The 16,327-nt window shown below is 36.5% G+C and overlaps 1 protein-coding gene across 5 annotated transcripts in view; it reads left to right on the top strand.

Moving 5' to 3' along the window:
- Window positions 1-71: 71 nt before the first annotated feature.
- Myo9a (myosin IXA) overlaps window positions 72-16,327 on the top strand; it is a 259,456-nt gene continuing 243,200 nt past the window's right edge. For all 5 annotated transcript variants that reach the window (XM_071608439.1, XM_071608438.1, XM_071608436.1 and 2 more), the window contains exon 1: window positions 72-455. The gene's annotated coding sequence lies outside the window, so the exon portion shown is untranslated. The remainder of the gene's footprint in view (window positions 456-16,327) is intronic.

Here is a 16,327-nt window from a genome sequence, read left to right as displayed (position 1 = left end):
GCGCCTGTTCTCCTGCAGCCGAGGAGTCGCGCGGGGCGGGGCCGCGTGCGCGGGGTCGGGGGCGCGCGGGCCGAAACGGACTAGGGACGCGGCGGCGGTTGGTGGTGGCCTTAGGAGAGTCTTGCCCGGATTGTGAGAGGCGGCGGTGGAAGCACTCTCCGCACCAGCAGAGGCGGCGACCCCGACTGAGGCGGCGGGCCAACGCGTGCTCTCTGGGCGGGGTGCGGCGGGGGATGTGCCTGCCCCGGCCGGGCGGAGTCTCTCTGACAGGGCGGGGGATGCGCGGCGGCCGCTCGCCCGGACCTTGAGGCAGTGGGCCCACCCTCGCGCAACGGTCCGACCCTCGGTAGCCTTGGCTCCTGCTGCCTTCTTTGGCCAGACCCTGGGGCAGAGGGTGGGAGGCAGCTTCCGCCCAGGAGGAGGGAGCTGTGGTGGCCACCGCGGCGCAGCCCGAGGTAAGACCCGCCCCAGCGGCCCTGCCGCCGAGCCCGGCCCACGTCCCAGTCTCGCTCTTTGGCTCCCGCTGGGCCGCCCCGCCCCAGCGGAGACGCCCCACGAACGGGTCTGCCTCGGAGCCTTATTGACTCCTGATCTGGGCCGGGATTCCCCAGAGACCCAACCCCTCGTATCTATCATAGGCTAGACCCCGGTTGGTTTTCCAGCCTCAGCCGCAATTCTGTCACCATTCCCCATCCGCGCCTACCCGGTCAGAACCCCCTCAGACTTCCAGGACTCAATATTGAGTCTGCAGACTTCATTATGCGGGACCCGATCGTAGTGCCCGAGACACGGCCACTTCCTAACCAATTGCGATCCCCAGCTCACAGGTTTCCCAGATAGGTCGCTGCCCCCGCCTTCACTTTTTAATAGGACTCTCCCATCCCCTCCGCCCAGTTGGCATACTGTCTAGCCACCTAGCACGTCCCCTACCCATCGGGGCTTTCGGACAGCTTGTGTCGGGATGCTCTCACCTCCAGTAGATTAGGGTCAGCCCCTCTAGACACCATCACAGCTTTGGGTCTCCTTTATCCGCTGTTATAGTGTCTCCCAAACCTTATCTTTCTTCCTGTTTGCGATCCTTTTTTTTTTTTGATTGAAAATGCTTTGCCTCCAAGTCCTGATTTAGTCTAGAATATTCCCCCAGTGAGACTAAGGGGACCGAAGTGAAACCCATGTTTGGAGGGTTTGTTCTCGCCACTGAAAGTGGAGGGAGAGGAAAGATTATCTATCGAAGCACAGGACATGCCGTGTGTGCCATTATAAGGCCGAACACCCTGCTCCTCATATTATTTCGTAGAACTAAAGAATTAGTATTGATCTGAGACTTTATGGGCTTCTATAAGGATTAAGTCTTATTACACCAATGAATATATTTTTTCCATGTATCATCTACATTACCTCCTTGTAGATTTCTACAGATATTTTATACTAGTTTTGAAAGATGTTAGGGGACTTTTTTTTTAAATTTTCTGTTTTTGAATTGGCTGAGGAAATATTTCTATCCGTCCTTAATCCCTGAAAACTTTAGTATCATACTAATAATAATTTTCTTCTACCTGGCATTGCTGTCTTCTCTAAGGAGCAAGTGCAAAAGTCATGCAATGGGACTGGGGATATAGCTCAGTGGTAGAGCGCTTGCCTAGTGTGTGTGAGGCACTGGGTTGGATTCTCAGCACCACATATAAATAAATAAAGACCTATCAACAGCTAAAAAAAAATTTAAAATAAAAAATGTAATGTTTATTGTGTCATTACTAAAAGCTTTATCAATAATAGTAAAATATTGAAGGTTCTACTCCTGAGCTGTCAAGAAGGAAATACAGTGTTGCATCAAATGATCAGTCCATAATTTTAACTTTTAAAGGGATAAAGGATAAAAAACTCTTTGTAGTCGCTACTTTAAAACTTTGTGTGTATGTGGACAGAGAGGGAGAAAATCATATTGAAATTATGGGTAATAAGTAGACCTAGTATAAATGTCAAAAGGTTCCGGAGAGTAGTGTAGTAGAATGGTTCTCTTCCTTCTTAGTTCTCTAGCCACCCACTTTTTCCTTAGAACAACCTCTTTCCGGCTTCTCGTGTATCCTTCTTGTGATATTTCCAGCATTTACAAGTTCATATGGTATATTAAGACACAACACACATAAGTGATTGCATACTATACACTTTGTGTATAGCTTGTTTTTTTCCACTTAATTACTGGATCCTAGAGATAATTTGATAGACGTATGGATATCATTTACTGGCTGGATAGCATTCCATTTTGATGAACTTGAGGTCTTTTGCTTTTATAGAAAATACTGCACATTTTTAAATATATCAGTTATATGTATGTTTTAATACATGAAGTGAAAAAAATTCCTGTTTCTTTTGTGTTGAACCTACATAAAAGGATATAAGTTTCTGATTGAATCTCTGAGCTACAATAGTGTGACTACTTTTTGATATTTAATTTAAAAATCAAGGATTTAAAATTGGTGACTGAAATTATCAGATATGCATTTTTTTTTTTTAAGTCACTGACTTCATGGGCTGTGGTTGTAGCTCAGTGGTAGAGTGCTTGCTTCACATGTGTGAGTCACTGGGTTCAAGTCTCAGCACTGCATATAAATAAATGAATAAAGTAAAGGTCCATCAACAGCTAAAAAATATTTTTTAAAAAAAGTCACTGACTGCAGTGACTAGGGTGGACTGAAGACTAGAGTAGGCTTAAGCTTTAATATCAGGAGGGTAATCCAGACAAATGATGATAATGGGTCTGAACTTGGGACTGAACTTGGTGATTTAATTGGATTCCAGGTTGGGGAGAGTGTGTAAAGATTTCTCCCTGTGCCTTTCAGTGAGGTAGGGAGCCACATAAAGGAGTGAGATTTTTATTTTATCAAAGAGGGACAGAGGGGTTCACATTGTGGGATGTTAAGTTTGGTTGGATGTGGGTCCTTCAGGTATAGATGGTCAGTGGACAGGTGGATATGTGGCTAAAACTTGCAGTTAACAAGTGCTGAGTTGGTAGTGATAAATTTTGGAGACAAAAGCTTATAGATAAAAGGAGAAAAGGTTTAGGACAGAAAACTAACATTTAAAGTGCAATATTTTAATATATATGTTTAAAATTTTTAAAAAGCCTTATTGTAGGTTAAGCATCAGTAGTGAAATTCACTATATATGATGTTTTAACATATTTTCCTCTTAATTTAGTGGTGTGTACTTAGGAAAGTAGAGAAAACTTAGTTTTTTTTTGTTTTTTTTTTTTTAAATGGGGAAGGTTTTTGCTACGTTGTCCAGGCTAGTCTTGAACTCCTGGGCTTAAGTTGTCCTCCTGCCTCAATCACCTGTGGAACTGTGACAACCAGTGTATTCCACTGTGCCTGGTTCAACTTAGGTTTTTTTAAAAAATACAAAAACTTTAGGAGAAATTAGTAATATAAACACCTTCTTTCCTAATCATTTGGAGTATACTATGTAGTTGTTTAACTTTTAATATTTGCAAAGAAGTGCAGGAACTTTGAAAATATACTTTGCCAAGAATGTTAAGGTTTTTAATTTGAATGATGTTTTAGGTGTATTAACTTAGTTTGAAGTAAACATTGAAGACTTTTCCAACATCTTTAAAACACAACCTTGACTTAATGTATTGGTTCCCAAGTCCAGGGCTGCTGTTTAGAGCTCTTGCTTCTCTGCTCTATACCTCTGTAAATGACTGCCTACTGAATATTGAATATCTTCACCTGGTTTTACGTTTCACAGGCACTTTCAAAAAAGTGCAAAAGAAAACTCTTTTCTGCCTCTTTCTCCAAAACAGTTGTGCATGTGTGGGTGGGCAGGTACGCAGATGAAAGTGCAACAATTTTTTTTTCTTCCTCCTCATTTATTAATACCTTTATTAATACCTTCATGAAGCCTTTAAGAACTTTGTGAATCATCTTCCACTACATTCTGAGCCTCAACACTAACATTTACTTTGTTACTAAGTCTTGAACATTTGTTCTCATATTTCTGATCATTGGTTATTATCCTTCATTACTCTTTTGTTGTCTCTACTCTGTTTTAACTCAAAATGCCTGTTGTGCTTCTGTAATGCTTTCTAAGTGTTCTTGTTGACTTCTGTTCTCTGCATCCTTTTGTCATACTCTCTTTTCATTCTTTGCACTACCGCTAAAGTAAGTGTTCTAATATTCTTTTATTAGGCCCTTTCAGTTGCAAGGAAGAGAGAAGTTATCTTAAGTAATGGAATGCTTTTTTGAAGGAAACATACATGCCCAAGGGAACCTAGGAAAAGCCAAATAAATTTGTTTCAAGAAGAATGGAAACCTAATAAAGTTGTAAGCAGGAGAAGACAGATTTCACTTTATTTTTTTGTGGTGCTGGGGGTTGAACCCAGGGCCTTATGCATGCTAGGCAAGTGCTGTATCACTGAGCCATAGAGGCAGCCCTACATGTGCTCTTTTGTTGTCTAGCCTACTCTTTCTTTTTGGCTTAATCTTTCTCTCTCCTCCAATTTCCTCCTCCTCTATTTCATTGCTTCCATTTATTCCTAGTTTCTATTCCTTAAAACTTCTTTGTTGCTCCTGTGCCAACATCTTGCTTTCTGGCTGCTGTCCCCCCCCCCCCCCCCTTTTTTTCCTTCCTTGCTGCTAACATTTTAACTTCAGCTCCTGAGCTAACTTCTTAGTTTTCTTAGGATTTTCTGGTTTAAATTCCCAAGAATCCATTTTTCTGGCTTAGCTCTTTTTCTCATTGGTTGCCAGCAGGCTTTCTGGACATGGATAATGTGACCACTCCTGGACACACAGTGTTGGCTGTGTGTTCATCTGGATGTGGGGCAGATCATAATGGTGAAAAGTATAGGGCTGTAAGCAGTCAGGCACTGTAATTGACATGTATAAATTTAATCAACCTTTCCAGTTGAAAGATCTTCAATGCTTTCTTATTGCTTTTAGGATACAGTTTAAAGAAGCATGGCATGTATATAAGGTCATTTATTTTTTGGTTTTTATTTTTTGTACCAGGGATTAAACCCAGGAGGTGCTTAAACACTGATCCACATCCCCGGCCCTTTTTATGTTTTATTTTGAGATAGGGTCTTGCTAAGTTGCCACAGAACCTGGCATAGGTCATTTATGATCTGACTCTTCTCTAGATTTTCTTTTCCTTTTGCCTCAAATTCTATGATGCACTTTAGATTTCCTGTCCTGTAAAGGGCTTTCTCTTGTCTTTACATTCAGCGATTCTTATCTTTTTCTTTGCTTGGCTAATGCTTGTCTGATCTTTAGGACTCAGTTCAGGTGTATGTTCTGTTTTTTGGTACCAGAAGTGCTTACCCTCTGAGCCACATCCTCAGCCCCTGCCCCACCCCCCACTTTATTTTGAGTCAGGGTCTCACTAAGTTGCTTAGGGCCTCACCCAGTTGCTGAGGTTGGCTTTGAACTTGTGATCCTCCTGCCTCAATCTCCCAGGTAGCTGGGATTTTGGGTGTGTGCCACTGCGCCTGGCTCAGGTGTATCTTCTTCTTTTTTTTTTTTTAGAGAGAGAGATAGAATTTTAATATTTATTTTTTAGTTTTCGGTGGACACAACATCTTTGTTTGTATGTGGTGTAGAGGATTGAACCCCGGCTGAGCCACATCCCCAGCCTCAGGTGTATCTTCTTAAAGACACTTTCCTTTGCCCTTTCCAGATTAAGATAGGTGCCATTCCTGTGTATTTCTATTATAGCTCTCTGGTGATATTGCCCAATTATTTGTCTATTTTCTCCACTAGTCTTTAAGTTCTTTGGTAAAAGAGATAGTGTTGGTACTTTATAGTAAGCTAGGTTTTTAGATTAGGGATTTTAAAAAGTATAAGCCTTTTGGGGCTGGGGTTGTGGCTCAGAGGTAGAGCGCTCACCTACCATGCATGAGGCACCGGGTTTGATCCTTAGCACCACATAAAAAATATAGTGTCCACCTATAACTAAAAAATAAATATTAAAAAAAATAAGCCTTTTACAACCTACCATGGGGTTATGTCCTGATAAGCCCATTGTAAGTAGAAAACACATTTAACAACACCTAATTTACTGAACATCGTGGCTTAGCAACACAGTATCCTATAGAGTATTAGTTGTTTACCCTTGTGATCCTGTGTGGCTGACTGGGAGTTGGGACTTGTTGTCACAAGGTAGGATTGCAAGAGTATTGTACTGCATTTCACTAGTTTGGGAAAAGATCAAATTCAAAATTTGAAGTACTGTATCTACTGAATACATATTACTTTTGCACCATAATAAAGTTGAAAAATCTTAAGTCGAACTATTGTAAATCAGGGACTGGCTGTATACAAGAAGAACATAGATGATGAAAATTCAGTATAACAAACATCTACATCAAAATAAAAAATATTATTAAAACTCTGTAAACTACCTCTTCTAGTCATTAATCCAGTTCATAGATTTAATTTTGTAAGGTATAACTCTTTTAAACTGATTTTTTATTGGCACATTATAATGGCAGTAAACATTGTGACGTATTCCTACATGCACATAACATAATTTGGTCAATGTCATTCCCTGGTACCACCCCTTTTCCTTCCCTCCTCCCTTTCCAGATCCTTTTCCTCTACTGGTTTTCTTTTTAATTTCATGAGATAACTTCCCTTTTTTCCTCCTCTTTGTTCCATGTGTGAGAAAAAACAAGACCTTTGACTTTCTGAGCCTGGCTTATATCTCGACATAATGCTTTTAAGTTTCATCCATTTTCCTATGGATGATATAATTTCTTTATGGCTGAATAAAACTCTATTATGTATATTTACCACAATTTTTTTTTTTCAGTACCAGGAAATGAATCCAGGGGTGATTTACCATTGAGCTACATCTCCAACCCTTTAAAAATTTTTAAAGTAATTATGCAAGCTGGCCTTGAATTTATTATGATCCTTCTGCCTCATCCTTCCAAGTTGCCAGGATTATAGGCATGAGCCACTGTATGTGGTCACTGTATTGCATTTTCTTTATCCGTTTATCTGTTGATGGACACCTAAGTTGGTTCCCTGTCTTGGCAATTATGAGTTGTACCGCTGTAAACATGGGAATGTGTGCATTGCTATAGTATGCTTACTATCTTATTATCTTTTGGATAAATACCAAGGAGTGATATAGCTGAGTCATATAGTGGTTTCATTCCTAGTTTTTTGGGGAACCTCTATAAGGATTAACATAGTGGTTGTACTGAATTACAATCCTACCAATAGCGTGTAAATGTTCTCCATGTCTTTGTCAGTATTATTATTTGTAAATGGCAAAACTCCTAACTTGTAGGTATCTCTGCATATTTTATAAATATATCTTTAAATATACAAGAAGGCTAGGTATTGGAATTTTGACCCCATGGAAAGAACATATATAACTTACATTATAGAAATTTTGGCATATTTTTATGTAATAGATAAAATCACATACTAGTAAATAATTGTGGGATGTTTGCATTTAGGAGAGTTTTCTTGTTTATAAGTTAAATATTTTAGAGTAGTAAAAAAGAATATGATAGATCAAAGTATATTTGCTGAAAGTGGCCTATTAATTTTGAGTAGTTAGCATGCTTAGGATTGGTATAGTAAACATGTAAAAAGCACTTTCCAAATGGTGTTTGGCCTCTGGGTTTTACTGTCAATTATGTTGCTAGCATATTTTGGCAATGGGGTCATCCAGCGGGCAACTGGAGTATAATTTTACAAGTACAGTAAGGAAAGCACTAGCTGTCCTTGTGTCATTAGATAGCCGATTTCTAAAAATTGGTTCTTTTTTTTACAACTAACAGTAATTTTAGAGTGTACTTTTTCTCAGCTTTGATTTTTAAGATTATATGGTTCTTTGAATATGAAGCTATTCTTTTAAATATGCTTTTTTTCTTAGTTAGGCTTTTCTGTCTGTTAATCTTAAATCCGTTATGCCCAGTTAAGTGGAAAGAATATGGACTTTTAAACCTAGATTTCCAACAGGTTTTGCTTGAAGTTCCAGCCTCATCACTTTTGAATTGTCATTTAAAGAAAAGTCACTTAATATTTGTGAACTTCAGAATGTTGATAGTTTTAATCTAAAAGATAATTGTTAAACATTCCTCCCCCCCATTTTTTTTGTGACAGGGTCTTGCTGTATTGCTTGTGGTCTTGAACTTTCCTGGGCTCAAGTAACTTCCTTAGTCTCCAGAGTAGTTGGGACTACAGGTGTGCACCTTTGTACCTGGCTGGAGTTAAACGTCTTTCGTAAAGCACCAACCATGTAGTAGATACTCACAAATATTCCTTTTCCTCCTTGAATATGTCTTGATTTTTATTATGTTTAAAAATGAGATCAAGAATTTTAAGAATTTTGTTGTTGTGGCTTTTAGAATAAATGGCTAGTCAAAGTTTGTTATTAATAGAAGTAAATATTAGGCTAGTTTACTAGCTGTCTTTCAAGTATAATCATTGTTCAATTCAAAATAGTTCAAACACACTTTTGATCTTAGTAAGATTAATGAATGTTAAATATATTTGATTCAGCATGAGATATAATAAGATGTATTTTGTTTGCCAATGACAAACATTCCTTAAATCATTGACAGATTTTGGTACTATTTCTGTTTGTAGTGTGTTAAGTATTTGTTTGAAATCTGTTTACTGATCAAATGATAGTGGGTTGAGTAATCTCTGGATTTTTTTTTTTTTTTTAATGTAAGAGAAAGTTCTTCAGGTGACTATAGACATTTATTTGTAAATAATATTTGGTTCTTTTCCTGTCCTCCGCTTTACTTTTTTTAATAATAAAAAACTTTAAAAAATGTAGAAAGTTGAAAGAAGACAGCAAAAGAATATTAATATGCCTGCAATTTGGATTTACAAGTTAGGGACTGAAGGTGTAGTTCAGTCATAGAGTGTTTGCCTAGTATATATGAAGCCCTGGGTTCAATCCCCAGCAAAAAGATGAAAATTAACACTCTGCCATCCATGTTTGCTTTATTGTTCTCTATGTGTATGTGTATTTTTGCTGAAACTTTTGAAAATAAGTTGTAAATATGACAAGTTTACTTCAAAATTCTTTGGCATATATTTAAGAACTAGATTTTTTCTTTTTTAAAATTTTTTTTAGTTGTAGATGGACATAATACCTTTATTTTATTTTTATGTGGTCTGTGATTCGAACTCGGTGCCCTCCACATGCGAAACAAGCACTCTACCACTGAGCAACAATCCCAGCCCCTCAGATTTTTTTCTTAACACCAGGATACCATTACTACCTAAGAAACAATAATCCCCCAGTAACACTTAATATTGAGTCTATATTTGAATTTTCCCAGTTGCCCTTTAAAATGATTGTTTAAATTAGAATTAATTTTTTTTTTGCATTTAATTTTTCTTTTAATCAAGAACAGCTCCTTCTCACAGTCCCTTTTCCATCACCCTGAGATTTCTTTGAAGAGAGCAGATCAGTTACCTTGTAGAATGGCCTGTTTTCTAGAGTTATCTGATTGTTTCTTTGTGCTATTGTTTAACTTGTTCTTCTGGTCTCTGTATTGCTTGTAAACTGGCAGTATGTTGTTAAGGCTTGATTATATTCATGCAAAAAAATTTTGGCAAGAATACTTTATAGGTGATGTTATATATTATATTGCATATTATGGAGGAACATATCAAGTGTCCCATTGTTAGTGATCCAAGTTTAATGAGGTTTTAGGTGGTATTTGCTATGTTTCCATTTTAAAAGTATGTTGTTTTATACTTCTACAATCAAGCATATAACTTGTGGGAGTGATATTCTTATGATTTTAGCATCCTTTGTTGATTCTTAGACATAATTGAAGGTTTCAAAATGGAGGATTTTTCTAATTCTGTAATTCTTGTACATTTGTGAGCTATCATGTTTCAATTAGCAAGAGCTTCATAACCTTGATCTATTAGAAGTGAATTATAATTACTGCTAGAAGGGAAGAGTAAATGCTTAATTCCTTCCTTAATTTTCAGAGTGAGGAGTTGTGTATTTGTCATCTACAGTGGTGGGAAATGAGTTTTTGAATCGTCTCATGGTTTTTTTTTAATTTTTCAATTTTTAAATTTTCTTTTTTTTTTTAATATAATACCTTTATTTTTACGTGGTGCTTAGGATCGAACCCAGTGCCTCACACATGCTAGGCGAGCGTTCTACCTCTGAGCCACAACCCCAGTCTATCTTTTATTTGTTGTGTTACTCAATTATTTTTATAGACATTGCCTTTAAAAACAACAACAACAAACCCAGGGCCTCACATATGCTCAGCATGTGCCTTACCACTTAGCTACGTCCCCAGTGTTTTTAAAAAGTGTTGAGACAAGGTCTTGCTAAGTCCGCGTGGTCTACAATTTGAGTTCCTTCTCCCTTCCAAAGAGCTGTGACTACAGGCATGCCAGCCACTGTGCTTGGAAGACAGTATTCTTTTTGAAGCTTGACTAGTCTCACATAAGGATAGTGGGACCCTTTCAAGCAGGCTTCTGTGTTCTTTTTTGCCCCAATCAATTAGTTTTTGAGTCAATCCTTACTTTTGGATTCAAGATATTTTGGTTCACTGTGGGCTTTTTTTGTTTTAAAATCAACAGTTTCTTGAAGGAGCTTTGTTTCCTTATTGTGGAGGATTATATTTAGAATCCAGTATCTGGATATCAAGTATGCTTCTTCTTATTGTGCTCTTTGCTTCTAGGCCCCTTTAAAAAGGGGTGTGTGTGTGTGTGTGTGTGTGTGTGTGTGTGAGAGAGAGAGAGAGAGAGAGAAAGAGAGTGAGAGAGAAGTATATTGTCATATTGATCTAATTAAAATTTAACATTGCAGGTTTCTTTTTTGTTACATTAGTTTAAATTTCTTTTATATTGAAATCTTGGTTTTTATTAACATTAATACATTTGATTTTTTCTAAGTATGTGGAAAATAGTTTCAAAATAAAACTACTCTGTGAAGTTCAAACTTTCTTTGCATTTCTTTTTTTCTTTCTTTTTTTGGTACTGGGGATTGAATCCAGTGGTATTTTACCACTGAGCTATATCCCCAGCCCTTTTTATTTTTTATTTTGAGACAGGGTCTCACTAAGTTGCTTAGGGCCTCACTAAGTTGCTGAGGCAGGTCTTAAATTTGTGATCGTCCTGTCTCAGCCTCCTGAGTTTTTGGCATTACAAGTGTGCACCACCATACTCAGCTCTGCATTTCTTTTTGGCTTTAGATTATACCCTATATACTTATTGTTGTGAGTATTATGTTGAGAAGTAACTTGAAAATTTTTCTTTGTGTGATTTTTTGCCAATTTGATAAGCAGCTAATTCTACTTATTTTTCATTTTAGAATTTGCTTCCTTTGTTTTTTTTAATTTTTTAGAGTATGTAAAGTATTTACTTAGTTCAAAAGGAGAAACCAAATGAAAAAGTAAACTTAGGACTCTTATTTTCTTAAACCCATCTCTTTTCTGCTTTCTGTCCCCCTACAAATAACCAATTTTGAAAGTTTTTAATTAATCATTCCAAAATTTTTTTCCTTCAAAAATAAGATGTAGCATAGTCTCCATTTATACACCAGAATTAAAATATGATATATACTGTTTTGTACCTATTTAAATTTTTAAAAATTTTATTTAGTATATTCTGTACAAAAACGTCTTTTTCATTCTTTTATTTATTTATTCATTTATTTTTTTTGAGAGAGAGAGAGAGAGAGAGAGAGAGAGAGAGAGAGAGAGAATTTTTTTAATATTTTTTAGTTTTCGGTGGACACAACATCTTTTTATTTTTTATTTTATGTGGTGCTGAGGATCGAACCTAGTGCCCTGCGCATGCCAGGAGAGTGCGTTACCGCTTGAGCCACATCCCCAGCCCCTCATTCTTTTTTTTTAAAATGGAGACATAATATTCTATGTGAGTGTATCATTATCTATTCAACAAATTTGGTTCTGCTGCATATTTGTATTTAATCTTTTGAACTGTGTATAATATAATAACTATGTAATGCATATTGAATAAATAAAATAAAATTTCTTTCCCAAGTAATTGAGAAAGAGTTGATTTTTGTCCAGAGAGGCTCATCATCAGAGAATTTTGTTGTTGAAAGAATTTTAAAAGAAATAGATATTTTTCACATGCAGTTGTATTTTCTTGCCTTTTAATATTAGGGTATGGATGATAGTGAACGTTAACTTGCTTTGTTTTATGGTACAAGGGTTTGAAGAGATAATAGATAATTTGCTTGCCTGCTTTTATTTTCTGTGCTTCCCTGGCTTCTTGAAGCATTGGAACTAAAACTTGATGTGTTAGGTGATTTTACGTGAGAATAGTTAAATATTCTGTCCTCACTGGATTTTCCTACAACCTCCCCTTATTCTTTTTTCCTTAACTTTAACTACCCCCTTGCTCTCTTCTGCCTTAAACCTCCCAGATTATAGGGTTCTAAGCATTCTATACTTACAGTATAGTAAGGCAGATAGAATGTGTAGTCTGTTAGGAGAAAGAGATCAATTAGGAAAATTACCAAAGGGATGGGAGAGAATGCCTGTTGGATTACAAGGAATTCAAGCTTTGGAGTTTGAGGACTAGAGATTGGAAGTTGAAGAACCTAACCACTCAAATCTAAATTTTCTTTTTTCCCCCACAAAAGTAACAGAATTTATTAGCTTAACAGAAAGAAAGCAGAACTCCCAAAGGAGAGGAGTCCTAAGAGAGGGATACCATATATTGTTTTTATTCTAGTTATTGAATGGAATTTGTTTCTTTTTTGGTACCAAGGATTGAACCCATGAGTGCTTAACCACTGAGCCACATCCCCAGCCCCTTTAAAAATTTTTATTTAGAGACAGGGTCTCACTGAGTTGCTAAGCATCTCACTGAGTTGCTGAGGCTGGCTTTGAACTTGAGATCCTCCTGAGCCACTGGGATTATAAGCATGTGCCACCGTAACTGGCTTGTTTCATTTTTTGAACAAAATATTTGAGCACCTACCATGAGTATGTTGCTGTGCTGGGCACTGTGGAGGGTAAACAGTATTATGTAATTAATAGTAGTTTTTTATTATTTTTTAAAATTGTATACACCTAGGTACCAGACTTGCTTATGTTGTCTTATTATATCAAATTCTCATAGCAATCATATGCAATTGTTATTTTTGTCTTTTTCACTTATATTTACATGAGTATGTGTTAACACATACAGTTTAAAGAAAATTATGAAGTAAATATTTGTATTGTCCATTGCTCAGGCCAGTATACCAGAAGTACTCCCCTCTTACCTTCCCTCCACTTGTCAACATGTCCCTTTGTGGAAGTGACTATTATCCTAATATTTGCGTCCATCATTTCTTCATAATTTTAAATGCCAAGGGTACACGCTTATATGCCTTATATCCTTATGTAGGTTTTTAAACTTTATACTGTGTATTTTATGTGATTGAAGAAATTTCGTTCAGCATTATATTTGTGAAATTAATTACATGTTGTTGTAGTTTAGTTCATCAGATTTCATTGAGGTAAAATGATCCATTGGAGTACAGGTCAGTTTATTCATTCCAGTTTTGATGAACATTTGAATAGATTTCAATTTCTTGCTCTTACTGTACCGATAGTGCAGTGGTCAGTACTTTTTCATGTTTGCATGTATGCAGATGGTTCTCTAGCCTGCCTTGAAGTAGAATTTCTGGGTCTCAACATATGCACATACTCAAACTTTAATAATGGCAAAGAGGTTTTCAAAGTTTTTGATTCAGTTTATACCTCCATCAATACAGTGTGTGAGAATTTCCATTGTTCTGAATCCTCCTGAATACTTGGTGTTAGCTGGCTCTAATTTTTGCCAATCTGAAGGTTGTGATGTTATCTCATGGTGTTAATTTTCATTTCCACAATTATTAATGAAGTGGAACATCTTTTCATAGTCATTTAAATTTCTTCTTGTGAAATATATGTTCAACTTGTTTGCCCAATTTTTGCTATTAGTTTTGCTATTTTCTTACTGATTTATTAGAAATTCTGTGTATGTTTTGGATACTAGTCCTTTAGTTATATGTGTTATCAATATTTCATGTTGAAGGAGAAAGGAATATAGGGGACAGTGTCCATGTCACATTGTAAAATGGTAAATGGCATGGGATATATACTACCATGGCCGTCTTGAAAAACACCATTTGTTAAACCCACTCATTACTGATTTTTATTTAATTGCTTTTAGAGAAAAGGATCTTAGAATTTCAGAGTTTTTTCTTTTTCTGGATCTGTAATTTAAATACATGTTAGGTTGTTCAACTTTTCCTTCCTTCCTTCCTTCCTTCCTTCCTTCCTTCCTTCCTTCCTTCCTTCCTTCCTTCATTTTTTCTGTGCTGGAGATTGAGCCCAGAGTTTTACAATACAAGCATGCACTCTTCTATTGACCTATATCCCCATCCTTATCACTCATTCTTATGTTCCTTTTTTTTTTCTTTTTATGTGTTTTTTCTTTCACTATGGATTATTTCTTGATCTCTTTTAATTTACTCATTCTTCTCTTAAGTGATTCCATTTTTAATTTTAATTGTATAATTTTAGAAATTCTTTTCACATTTGCAAAGTCATTTTTTTATGATTCTTTTTAGATATATAATGCTTTCAATCTTATTTAGTTTTATTTTAGACAAATAAAATATGTATTTGGTTTCTTATGTCACACAAATAAGAAACAGCAAATGTGAACAGAAGGGTATTTATAGGTTGTTAGGCTGACAGCATGAAAAGCTTGTCTATAAACTGTAAGTAAAGCAATCTGGTGATATCGAGGATGGAAACACATAATTTTGCTCCTGTTAGTTTCTATTAATATCACTTTGTCATATAAAAATTAACATTTATTATAAGCTTCCAAATTTGTACGAAATGTATAAAACCTGTTTGGTTTATTCTGCTTAAAAGGATCTGAAGTACTCAGGGTAGTGACCTATGCCTGTGGTCTCAGCTCCTGGGGAGGCTTAGGAGAATTGCTTGAGCCCAGGAATTTGGGGCCAGTCTGGACAACATAGAGGAACCACATCTCTTTAAAAAAAAATTAAAGTTAGATATTTGTTGAAGAAATAATTTAATCCAAATTATTGAAATAAAAACTTATAATATTTAGAGAGCTGCCACACTGTCTTCTAGAGTGGCTGTGATATTTTGCACTTCCACCAGTAGTGAATGAAAGTTCCTGTTTTTCAACTTCCTCATCAGCATTTGGTGTTGTCATTGTATTGTATTTTTGCCATTCTAATGGGTTTATGGTACAAACTCATTGTTTTAATTTTTAATTCCTTAGTGATATCTGATTTTGAGTCTCTTTCATATGCTTATTTGCCATCTGTACATCTTTGGGGGGATGTCTTCAGATCTTTTTTCTTTTTTGCCCATTTTAGTTGGTTTGTTTTCTTGTTGTTGAATGTTAAGAATTTGTATATTTTGAATACCGTTTCGTTATTATATATGTATTTTGGAAAAATGTTCTTTTGTTTTGTGGCTTGCCTTTTCATTCTCTTCACAGTATCTTTTGCTGAGCAGAAGTTTTTAATTTTAATGAAGTCAAATTTGCCACTATCATGGTTGTATTTTTAGTGTCATATTTGGAGTTATCACCAACCCTAAAATGACTTAGGTTTCCCCATGTGTTCTTATCTTCTAGGAGTTTTATAATTTTATGTTTTCACTTAGGTCTATTAATTTTTGTGAAAGATATAAAATTTGTGTCTAGATACTTTTTAAAAAATATTTTTTAGTTATCAGTGGATGCAATATCTTTATTTTTATGTGGTGCTGAGGATCGAACCCAGTGCCTCATGCATGATAGGTGAGTGCTCTCTGAGCCACATCCCCAGTCCGTGTCTAGATTCTTTATTTTAGTTTTTGCATATGACTGTCCATTTGTCTCAGCACCATTTTTTTTTTTTTTTTTTTTGTCAAAAATCAGTTGACTTGGGGCTGGGGTTGTGGCTCAGTGGCAGAGCGCTTGCCTTGCATCTGTGAGGCACTGGGTTTGATCCTCAGCACCACGTAAAAACAAATAAACAAAACAAAGATAGTTTTAAAAAATCAGTTGACTCCATTAGTATGGGTTTCTTTTTGAGCTCTTTATGTTCCATTGATCTGTTTGGGTATTACATTGTTTTTCCTATACCAGCTCCCAACATTCTGTTACTGGGGATGGAACCAAGGGCCATTCAACCACTGAGCTACATCCATAGCCTTTTTTACTTTTTACTTGAGAATAGGGTCTTGCTAAATTGCCCTTGAACTGGCCTTGAACTTGAGATCCTCCTGGCTAAGCTTCCTTTGTAGTTGACATTACAGGTGTGTGCCACCACTCCTGGCTTCCAG

Source organism: Marmota flaviventris, chromosome 2 (genome assembly GCF_047511675.1).
Source record: "Marmota flaviventris isolate mMarFla1 chromosome 2, mMarFla1.hap1, whole genome shotgun sequence".
NCBI lineage: Eukaryota > Metazoa > Chordata > Mammalia > Rodentia > Sciuridae > Marmota > Marmota flaviventris.
The sequence above is the reverse complement of the archived record's forward strand: the minus strand, read 5'-3'. Positions and strand labels throughout refer to the sequence as shown.